The sequence below is a fragment of the Tamandua tetradactyla genome, chromosome 26 (genome assembly GCF_023851605.1).
Source record: "Tamandua tetradactyla isolate mTamTet1 chromosome 26, mTamTet1.pri, whole genome shotgun sequence".
NCBI lineage: Eukaryota > Metazoa > Chordata > Mammalia > Pilosa > Myrmecophagidae > Tamandua > Tamandua tetradactyla.
In genome coordinates, this window is record NC_135352.1 from 42,685,860 (window position 1) to 42,696,851 (window position 10,992).

Here is a 10,992-nt window from a genome sequence, read left to right on the forward strand (position 1 = left end):
GTTACAATCCACGAGAGAAAGCTTGCCATGACAAAGTTCATTCGAGAATTAGGAGAAAACAATGAACACCAAATAAGTTCCAGATAAGTAAAATGGACTTTCTCATGGCCTGGCTCATCTCCCCTCTTCCTTTAACCCTACCAGGAGGAGCCAGAAGCCACGCAGAGGGCAGAGGTGGAAGTGAGATCGGGAGCATATTAAAACCGACAAGTCCCTACTGCCCTAGGAGAAGTAGAGAAGCTTTCAATAACTAACAGGTTTCATAGAAGAGTCACACAAAATTGGGAACGGGATATACACAAAGACAGTAAGGACAGAAAATTAAAAATGTTCTCTCACTGTACTATTGACAAAGTTCAGTACATTCAATAAAACAAATGTATCCAATATCTTATAAGCAAAGCATATTAACTGTAAATATAAATTATAAATAAAATATATTTGCCTACTATCTTTAGCTACTATCAAAACATAGCCAACCTAATTGTGATTGCTCTTACTCTATTGTTTTGCTTTTTAATTTTTTTATTAGAGAATTTGTAAGTTTACAGAAAAGCGATGCTGAAAATATAGAGTTCCTGTATGCCCCACCCCTCATACATGCAGTTTTCCCTCTTACTAATATTTGGGATTGATGCGGACCACTGATACAATCGATGAAACAATACTATTATAATTATACTGTTAACTATAGTCCATAGCGTACATTAAGATCCACTGTGCTGTAAGCAATGGTTGTTTGTGATTATTATTTTAATTCTAGTAATAGATACACAGCCTAAAATTTCCCCCTTTTAACCACATTCAAAAAAAAGAAAAAAGGAACACTTCACGAAATGCGTGGCATCCTTTTGTACAGCACATGCTAATATTTTCTGTACCATTCCAATCTTAGTATATACGCTGCCAAAATGAGTGCAGCCCTTAAAACTATTTTAAGTAGTCTTTTACTTCCTTCATAGATGCTTGCTAGGTTGATGAATTCTGTTCATGGACCCCAATTATTTAATCTACCAATGACCACTTTCCAAATACTGAAAGAATTCAGAACCCTTTTCCACAGGGGTTGCCTCCTTCTCCTAGCTAGAGATTGTTTCTCTCTCCATCATTAAGTAATGAGCTTCTCTATGAATAATAGAATATGCCTATCATCTCTACTTCCTTTATCTATTGGTCTGAACAGCTCAAGGTAATAATGAAACTATAGCAACATCCTTCAGAATTATTTCTATATTTAAAATTTTGTTGGTAAGTCTTTTTGGTTTAGTTTTTATTTTTGCAAAGCTTTTACATGAAACTATTAAATGTGTCATATTGCAAGGGAAGGGTGGGTTGTTTTTAAAAATTATTTTTTAAAGATCTCCTTGTGAGTTACATAGTGATTTTTTACAAACCACTGTTGGCCATAAATTTAGATGTGTTTTCCTCCTCTTATTTAGTTCCCACTAAAATTTAGTAATATTACTCTTAGTCTTGGGAGTTCAGGTGGTAAGGAGTAAGTAGAATGAAACATTTAAAGGAAGTTCTTTGATTCTTTTTCCTTTGGTCCCATCCTGCTCTTATAAATCTAAAGTTCTCTTTAAACAAGGTATTTCCACATCAAAATGAGTTAGAAAGAAAGAAAGGAACCATTGTTTTTCATACAAAGGCCTTAAAAGGGCTTCTAACTCACAAATGTCATTTATGAAAACATCTCAATAAAGCTCACAAATCAGAAAGATAATAAAAAACTAATGATAACCCGTTGACTTCGAATTCACCCAAGGTTGGCATTTTCAACCCTCCTATCAAAGACCCCCACCCCGGATGTGGTCTCTCTCTGCCCCAGGACGTGCTGTCTACCCTCCAGTCTGCTCGGCCATGCCTGCCGGTGCCATGAACGCCTGTTTCCCATCCCTATTGGGCCTCGTTATTCTGCTCTCCAGAGTGTTCCCTACCTCCTTAAGGCTACCTCCTCAGGAAGGCGGAGCTGAAGAGGCTCTCGTAAGACCAACAGCCGAAGCAAGGCGGCAGCCAAGGAGAACTAAGTCTTGTCCACCTCGGCATCCCATTGCCCTAGCACAGCAGGTACTGAGCAAAGAGCTTTTGCATTGATTAAATGGTTACATGAAGATGAAGAAAAGAAACCCACAAAAACAGTGTGGGTCCCAAACATTCACCTAAGGCAACCCGACAGCTGCTGGGGAAGTTAACCCACATATTTCTCGCTGCCACCCCCTGGCTAGTGACCCAGGTAGCTCACCAGGCATTTGATTTACCTCAACAGCTGCTGAGACGGTCAGAGGCTGAGCAGACCCAAACCACTCAGATGTACCTTGCTCAACAGTTTCTCTGCATAGCTCTGTGCAATCCAATGTAAATCTTCCAAAAACCTCTCGTTTAGATGAACGAAGAAATGTGTAGGCAAGATGGGGAAGACAGAAAGAAAGATGGTGTGAGGAGTGCTGCTTCAGCCCTTTCTCTGGGGTCTAGTCTGTTTGCCAGTGGCCAGCCTCATCAAGTACCTACTACGCTTACTTGGATAAGCTGTTATGCTGCACTGAAAAGCACTGGAAGTTTTCTTGGCCTTTCGCCATTCATTACCAGGAAGAAAAATCACCTTCTTATCTGAAACTCTTTTTTCATCATGGCCCATTGGCCATGACTAATGTTGCTTTAAGTAAAGCAGTTAAAACTGCTTAACCCCAGGAGGCCTCATACATGGAAAGTGCTTGCTAAGGTTAAGATAAAATACAAAGGAGGCAGAAAAGTGACAGGACAAGAGGTTTCCTTCTTTAAGCCCTTATCACCTTTCTAACGTATAAAAGTATAAGAATAGCTACTATCAAAATTCACTCTTTTATAATGCTTTACAAAAATGACCAGGAAATAAGAAAAGTATTCTCACACACCCTAAATATTTCACAATCCTGTTGCCATCAATCTACTTAAAAATTTCAGATCAAATCTGTTCTAGTTTGCTAGATGCCCGAGTGCAATATGCCAAAAATGGAATGGCTTTTAAAAAGGGGAATTTAATAAGTTGCTAGTTTACAGTTCTAAGGCCAAGAAAATGTCCCAATTAAAACAAGTCTATAGAAATGTCCAATTTAAGGCATCCGGGGAAAGATACCTTGGTTCAAGAAGGTCAACAACGTTCAATGTTTCTCCCTCAGCTGGAAGGGCACATGGCGAACCTGGCGGCGTCTGCTGGCTTTCTCGTGGCTCTACCAGAAAGGGACTCTCTCCAAAATGTTTCCTCTTTTAAAGGATTCCAGCAAGCAGCTCCACCTTCAGTGGGTGGAGACACACCTGCATGGAAATCATCTAATCAAAAGTTACCACCCACAATTGGGTGGGTCACATCTTCATGGAAACAATCAAAATGCTCCCACCCAGCAATATTGAATGAGGATTGAAGGACACGGCTTTCCTGGGGCCCACCACAGATTCAGACCAGCACAATAGCCAACACCAAGAGTATGGAACTTATTTCCAGTGTGAATAATAAATACATATTTTATATTTCATTTTAGTCCTCTCATTAAAACATATCTTTAAAAACTAACAGCATCATTTTACACATCAATCTAGTTTTCAATTTTAATTTACTTTAAAATTTCAATTTAAACTATTTTTAAAATAATTGGAATATAGTTCACTAATTCTAGCAAATATATTCTTTTAACAATCAATATTTCTTTCATACAGAGCATTCTCTGATTTAATTCCCCTGTTGGGAATAGAATCAGGTCTCCAGCATGTTCTGGTCCCAACCTCTGGTTCAGTGGGTATGAACCCATTTGTAAACAGGAGCTTTGAAATTGTTATTAATTAAGATGTGCCCAAAACTGAATGCAAGTGGACCTTGATCTGATATAGCTGAAGCCCTGACATGCAAAGGAAAATCTTTATATGCAAAGGAAACTGACAGAGAAACAGAAGACACAAGGAGCAGCCAAGACCCAGAAAAGAAATGAGAAGATGCTACCATGTGCCTCGCATGTCACGGAAGTGCCAAGAAACCCCAAGATTGCCAGCCAGCTATCAGATACTGCACACAGGAAGAAAGAACCTGACTAGCCTCTGAAATTGTGAGCCAATAATTCCCTGTCACTAAGCCAACCCATTGTGTGGTATTTGTTTTAGTAGCTAGGAAAATAAAACAGCTTCCATTACAACAAAGTCAGTATTTCTCTCAATATACTTGCACTTTATGTGACAATGGAAATAAACAAAAGGAGGAAAGCTCTCTGCAGATTATTAACATTTATCGAACTAGACATCACTTATAAGAAGGAACCTGGAATCTTCCATTAGTTCTGTCACCTGCCAAAACTGCAATGGTTATAATAAAAGCAGTATATGTGAGAGAAAAACCTTAGAGGGGGATTTACTTACTTAAAAATTAGCCCAAGATGCATGAAGTAAACAATTTTTAAGCCTAGCCAATAGTTACTACATTTAATAATTTAGCATGATATGCATGACAGTTTTGACCTCCAAAATAATTTAGCGCCTTGAGCTGAGATTAAATGCAGAACATTAATTTTTCCCTCTGGTTGTCAGGCCAACCAAGAGACCCGTCAAATCCATTTAAATAAGGCCTGTATCATGTAATAATATTAAAGGGAATAAAATATTAATATGGGCCAGTGGAAAAAGAGTTGCAGTGAGGTTCCTTTCATTATTACTCTGACAATCTGTCTTTGTACTGAAACCGGGAGTTGAAGTACCATCTAGGAATTATTTTCCATGCTAGAAGATGGGCCCATTTAAGAGGAGTTACAGGTTCACTGGATGCTGAGAAATTTTAGTATCTTTGAGAGAAGAAAGGCCTGAGTTCCATTTTAATTGTAGTAATTTGAAAAGATGAGCAGAATACGCACTCTGGGAATCAGTTGCAATGAAAAGGAAATTTAAAAGAGAAAAGGAGACACTGATTCATTAAGTGAGGCTCAATGAGCTTTCCCCAGAATAAAAGTATATCTAAATCAATGTGTTATTTACATGCTGCATACAGCAAGCTTAATCAGTACTTCTCTCAAGCACTTTCTGATTTTTCTCTCTCATAATTACATTTTTCTGGATCATTTTCCAAAGGGTTTGATCGCCGAAGAGGGGAGGTTTTAAGTTCAGACCCTTAAATGCTATATTCTCATTCAAAAGATTATTTCTTTGCAACATATATACTTATCTCATTTGAAGAGTTTGGACTTAAAAACAGTGTGAAAAACATATGCACGGTGCATGCTTTCTCATATTCAAGTAGTTGTTTTATTTTGTTCACAATTTATTTTAAACGCACCAAATATAGTCTTTACTGCTAATCACATTATTTCTTTTCAGTTAGATCACAGACGAAATGAAAGCCAGAGGCTGCATTCTGGCTTCCCTGTTATCACCCCCACGGAGTAGCACGTCTCCCTATAAACCAAGCTTGCCCTGACTTCAAAGAACCTGTGTGGGGGAACCAGGCACAAAGCACAGGGAGAAATAGAGACCTGGCCACAGGTAAAGAAACTTTTTTTAAAATTCTAATCAAAACATTGAATTCTCCAAACACGGCAATTGTGCAGTAAGAATTTATCAGACGTGAAATCACAAATGTAAGAGAGCTGAAGTTGGACAGCTTATCTTGATGTGTAAAAGGAAAACTGCACAGCTGTGAGACAAACACTGACAGCAGTTCCGGGGTCATAATTTGAGACAACTGCAGATCCCTCTGTCTGACCTAGAATCACTTGGTAGAGCGCAATGGACACCATTCTGATATCTCAAATGGTTCTTGTAAACCTTTACACTGTTTGTACCAAAGACTCAAAGAATCAGGCAATTTCTTCATCTGGAAACGTATTGCGTTAATCCATGTTTTAATTTCTTCAGAATAAGCTTTCTGAATCAACTAATTTGAACAGCATCTATAATACCATAGTCATGGGTTTAGCAATTAAACAAAATTGGACAGAAACACAGTTTTTACTTTGCATTCACCTTCTGGCATATTCCTGGGGTTCAGGAAGTGTTGTTATTGTACTAAATGTTTCCACAGCCTCTTACTTCATCTACTAAATGATCACAGAGGCGATCATTGCTGTGATTTGTTCCTCTTCTTATCAAAGTCTATGAGAGAGCTCATTTTTAAGCCAAGAGAAAAGACAAAAAGTAGATGTAATAAGTTTAAATTATTTGCTCAGATGGAAGCAGAAAATCATAGAATCGTAGAATAATGCAAAAAGTAGCTGTCTTTAGGGGTTATCAGTCCATCTCCTGGAACAAAGACAGGTGCAGAGAGATTTGTGTGTGTCACCGGGCTGGCATTATGAAGAATTACCAAAGTGAGTGTACATTCTGTTTAGAATGCAGATTCCCTTATAAAGTTCCAGGCGAGGCTCACTGATAGGTCTCTCAAAGACCCAAATTAGGCCATAACATTTGCTGCATCATTCCATCTATCTGATGATCAATACATCTATCTATCATCTAACTGTCTATCAATCCATTTTCTGAACACCTGAGTATAGGTTGTATTTATCAGGCTCCTTGAACACTTAATACTGCCATGCACATTTCCTGAGAACAAGGATATTCATTTATGTGAACACTCTAAATATAATTATCAAGTTCAAGAAATTTAATATTGATATAAAGCTGACAATCTACATTCCAATTTTTTCCTAAGTCACAACTATATCCTTCTGAGTCTTTTCTCCTCACTTATTAGATCCTATCCAGGATCAAGAATTGCATTTAAATACTATTGTCTCTTTAATCACTCTTTCTTTTTTTCATTAACTGTGGGAATATATATACAACATAAGTGTTTCCATTTCAACCACTCCAAGAGCACCATTCTGTGGGATTTAACACATCCACATTATTACAGTACCCTCCCCACCCCTCATTACCAAGACTTTCCCATCTCCCCAAATGGAAAACCTACACCCATTATGCACAGACTCTCTGGACCCCCGTTCTCCATCCCTCGCAACCTGTGCTCTACTTTCTGTCTCTAAAAGCTTACACATTCCTCAATATTTTCTTTGTAGCTACCATGCAGCTTAAATTTAACAACGTAAGTGTAATAATCTCAATTGCTTTGATATGAACTTAACTTGAATAGTACACACAACTTTGTTCCTACACCCCTCCATGTTCCCAACTTTATGTGGTTATTGTCATGAATTACACATTGTATAGATTATGAGTCCAAAAGTATTGATTTGTCATTACTTGCTATGCATTTGCCTTTTAAATCCTATAGGAAGTAAAAAGTAGGGTTACAAACAAAAATAATGTAATAATCCTGGTATTTATATTGACTTCTGTCATTATCTCACCAAAGAGCACTACTTTTTCATGCAGTTTCAATCTGTTGTCTGTTGTCTATTATGCTTTCCTTTCGATCTGCAGAATTCTCTTTAGAGCCAATCTAGTGGGGATGGATCCCTCAGCTTTAGTTTATCTGGGAACGTCTTAATCTCCTCCCTCACTTTTGAGACAGTTTTGCCAAATGTGCCGGTTTAAAAGGATGTCTTCCCCCTAGAAAAGCTATGATTTAATCAAAATCCCATTTCATAAAGGTAGAATAATCCTTATTCAATATTGTATGTTTGAAACTGTAATCAGATCATCTCCCTGGATGATGTGATTTAGTCAATAGTGGTTGTTAAACTGGATTAGGGGATGACATGTCTCCACCCATTTGGGTGGGTCTTGATTGGTTTATTGGAGTCCTATAAAAGAGGAAATGTTTTGGAGAAGAAGAGATTCAGAGAATGCTGCAGCACCACAAAGCAGAGAGTCCACCAGCCAGTGACCTTTGGAGATGAAGAAGGAAAACGCCTCCTGGGGAGCTTCATGAAACCGGAAGCCAGGAGAGAAAGCTAGCAGATGATGCCATGTTTGCCATGTGCCTTCTCACTTGAGAGAGAAACTCTGAACTTCATCGGCCTTCTTGAACCAAGGTATCTTTCCCTGGATGCCTTAGATTGGACATTTCTATAGACTTGTTTTAATTGGGATGTTTTCCTGGCCTTGGAACTGTAAACTAGCATCTGATTAAATTCCCCTATTTAAAAGCCATTCTGTTTCTGGTATATTGCATTCCAGCAGCTAGCAAACTAGAACACCAGATATAGAACTTTGGGTTGCACTTTTTTTGCTTTCAGCACTTTAAATATGTCACCCACTGCCTTCTTGCCCCCATGGTTTCTGATGGGAAATCAGAGCCTAAACCTTATTGAAATTCCTTTCTATGTTACATATCACTCCTCTTGCAGCTTTCAGAATTCTCTCTCTTTGGCATTCAATAGTTTGATTATAAGTCACAGTATGGGTTTATGCCATTCAAATTTCATTGAGCATCTTGGATGTGTATATTCATGTCTTTTGTTAAATTTATGAAGTTTCTGGATGGTATTTCTCTGAATATTCTCTCTGCCCCTTTCTCCTTTTCCTTCTAGGACTCTTGCAGTGCATGTATTAGTATGCATGATGGTGCAGCACAGATTCCTCAAACTCTGTTCACTTTTCTTCATTCTTCCTTCTCCTCCTCAGATTGGGAGATTTTAATTGTCTTACTTTCAAGTGCACTGATTCTTCTCGTTACTGTGGTCTTCAGCTCTGTGCAGTTGGTTTTCATCATTCCCACCTCTCTATTGATATTCTTTTTGTGCTCATCTATTGTTTCTCTGATTTCCTTTAGCTCTTTGATTATATTTAGGGCCATTTCTTATTGTCTTTTTCTGATATGTTCTAGTCTGATCCTTGTCACTGACAGTTTCTAATGCTTTCATCTTCTCCTTTGCCTGAGCCATTGCATCCTGTTTCAATGCATGTTTTGTAATCTTGAAACCTGGACATTTTCTATTTTAATGTATTATCACTGGAATTTAAGCTCTAAAGCATCTGTTCTATAAGCTTGCCTCAAGCTAGTGATATGATAGTGCTTTCTTTAAATACCAGACGCTAACTGAAAAATAAAATAAAATAAAGAACTGAAAAAAAAGAAAATGCCTTTTCTGGTCTTTACAGATTGATGTTTATGATTGTTCTCCTTCAGAGCTTATCCATACAATGAGTTTAGAGAACAGCTTGGTGCCTCCCTGATCCTTTCTGCTCATGCAGCTTGTCTTGGCATCTGGGTATGTTACTAGAATTCCCCCATTTATATGGCTAAATTTCCCCAGGAAACAGTCTCGGCGTGATCCCGTGCCCTTCACTGTGTGTCTTCAGCCAGCAGTCCCTTGCCTTAGGCAGCCACAACTTTATGCTCTCCCACAAGTTTCTTTAGGACTTTGTGAGGTGCCCTCCATAGGCAGGATGGGTTCTGCAATGGCAAGCCTGCACCAAGTGGCCTGATTCAGTCCCTCAGGCAAGCACCAGATAGACTGGGCCAGACATCTGCTCCCAGTATGACACAGGGCTATCCTATGTCCTCTGGAACCAGGACCAGGGACCCACCCTGGGAGAGTGGGATGGCTCAGTATCAAGCCAGTTAGAGGGTGGGGGAGGGGCCAGCCAGGGCACCACAAGATCTTACCTCTTTCACATTGTCTTTTTCTTGACTCAGTGGTTCCCCTCTGACTGCCATCCTTTAACTCTTTCCTCGGGCTTTGAGAAAGATATTTCTGTCGGTTTTGCTGACTGCTCAAAGCTTCTGTTGGATGCTTTCATTTTGTGCTATACTGTTAGAAAAAAAAACTGATATAATTTTTAAATGACTTATTTACTGCCTACCATGTCAAGAAAATTATCTTTATCAATTAATTTAATCCTCACAAGAAAACCATCAGAAGGGATTTTTACAGATAAGGAAACAAGTTCAGGAAGGCAAACTTGCCCAAGTTTATTCATCCAGTAGCCCTAGAAATCCCATCCCAACCAAAGGACGCCTGGCACCAAAACCTTGGCTCTTTCCGTGACTGTCAGTCCTTCTTTCATGAAGTGACCTTTCCAGACCACAGTATCCTTGTCCCTGACCTCTCTTGCTGATCCTTATTTGCATTATCTGGGATTACACACCAGCTTTATATTTTTGGTTCTATCGCCCTCATTCTGTACTTTTCCCATTTCTGATCATTATAGTATAAGAATTGGCTACCATTTTAAATATATTGTTGTTACTGATTTTGTGTTGCTCTGTTCTGGCATATCTCCATTAGTACATGTGGGACTATTTCCTTCATGGGAGTCTGACTGAAACACCCTTTCACAGAGCTTCCCTAGAACTATGTATGTAGCCTAAATTTTAAGTAGCAACTAGGTTTTTTTCAGCTTTGCATACTAGCTTCCTGTCCTGTGCATGGCACATTATAGTTTCTTATCAAATGTTTGTTGGATGAGTAAATGAATGAATGAATGAACTCATTCACAGCTACTTCTTAGCAGACTGAACCCTGTTTTTCTCCATTTTCCTCCAGAGTACAGGCCCATATTCTCTTCCACCATTGTGTATCTGCTTTAATCAATAGACTTTAAGATTAACAATCTCTCTTGTCCTCCTGGAAGCTTCATGGGCTATATTCCCAAGCCAGCAGACCAAAGGCTTTCTTGATTAATTTTGATTTTCAAATCTTAAGGAACTTCTAATCCTTGCCCTCCACACGGCAATTCCCCTCCCCCTGATTCATCACAGGAAAGAATAACTCCCAATAAATCTGCCACTAGATATACTGTCCAACTAAAAACAACAAATCATTTACTTCATGATGTCTTCCTGTTTTGCCCATTGCTATCTCATAAACGTGGGTGAATGCCATGTCCCCTGTGTGTCTATTGTAATTTCTGAAAAGTTTGCTGCCTTGGTGATGGCAGAAGTAGGGATTCTTGGATGAATAATAATGTAGTTGGAAATTCATGGGGCATTGAGTCAAAACACTTGAGTACTTCAGCTCTCCATTGCTATGTGACTTTACAGAAATCTATTAATTACGCTGATCCTCAAGCTGCTTTTTAGAAAATCTATGAAATAGAATGTTAATATCACCTGTCTGTTCTCTTAAGAAATTA

The 10,992-nt window shown here is 38.7% G+C and overlaps 1 non-coding gene across 1 annotated transcript; it reads right to left on the minus strand.

The window, feature by feature from the left end:
• Positions 1–813: 813 nt before the first annotated feature.
• Positions 814–919, minus strand: LOC143670041 (U6 spliceosomal RNA). Its single transcript, XR_013169224.1, has one exon. It is a non-coding gene; the product is annotated as a U6 spliceosomal RNA (small nuclear RNA).
• Positions 920–10,992: the final 10,073 nt, after the last annotated feature.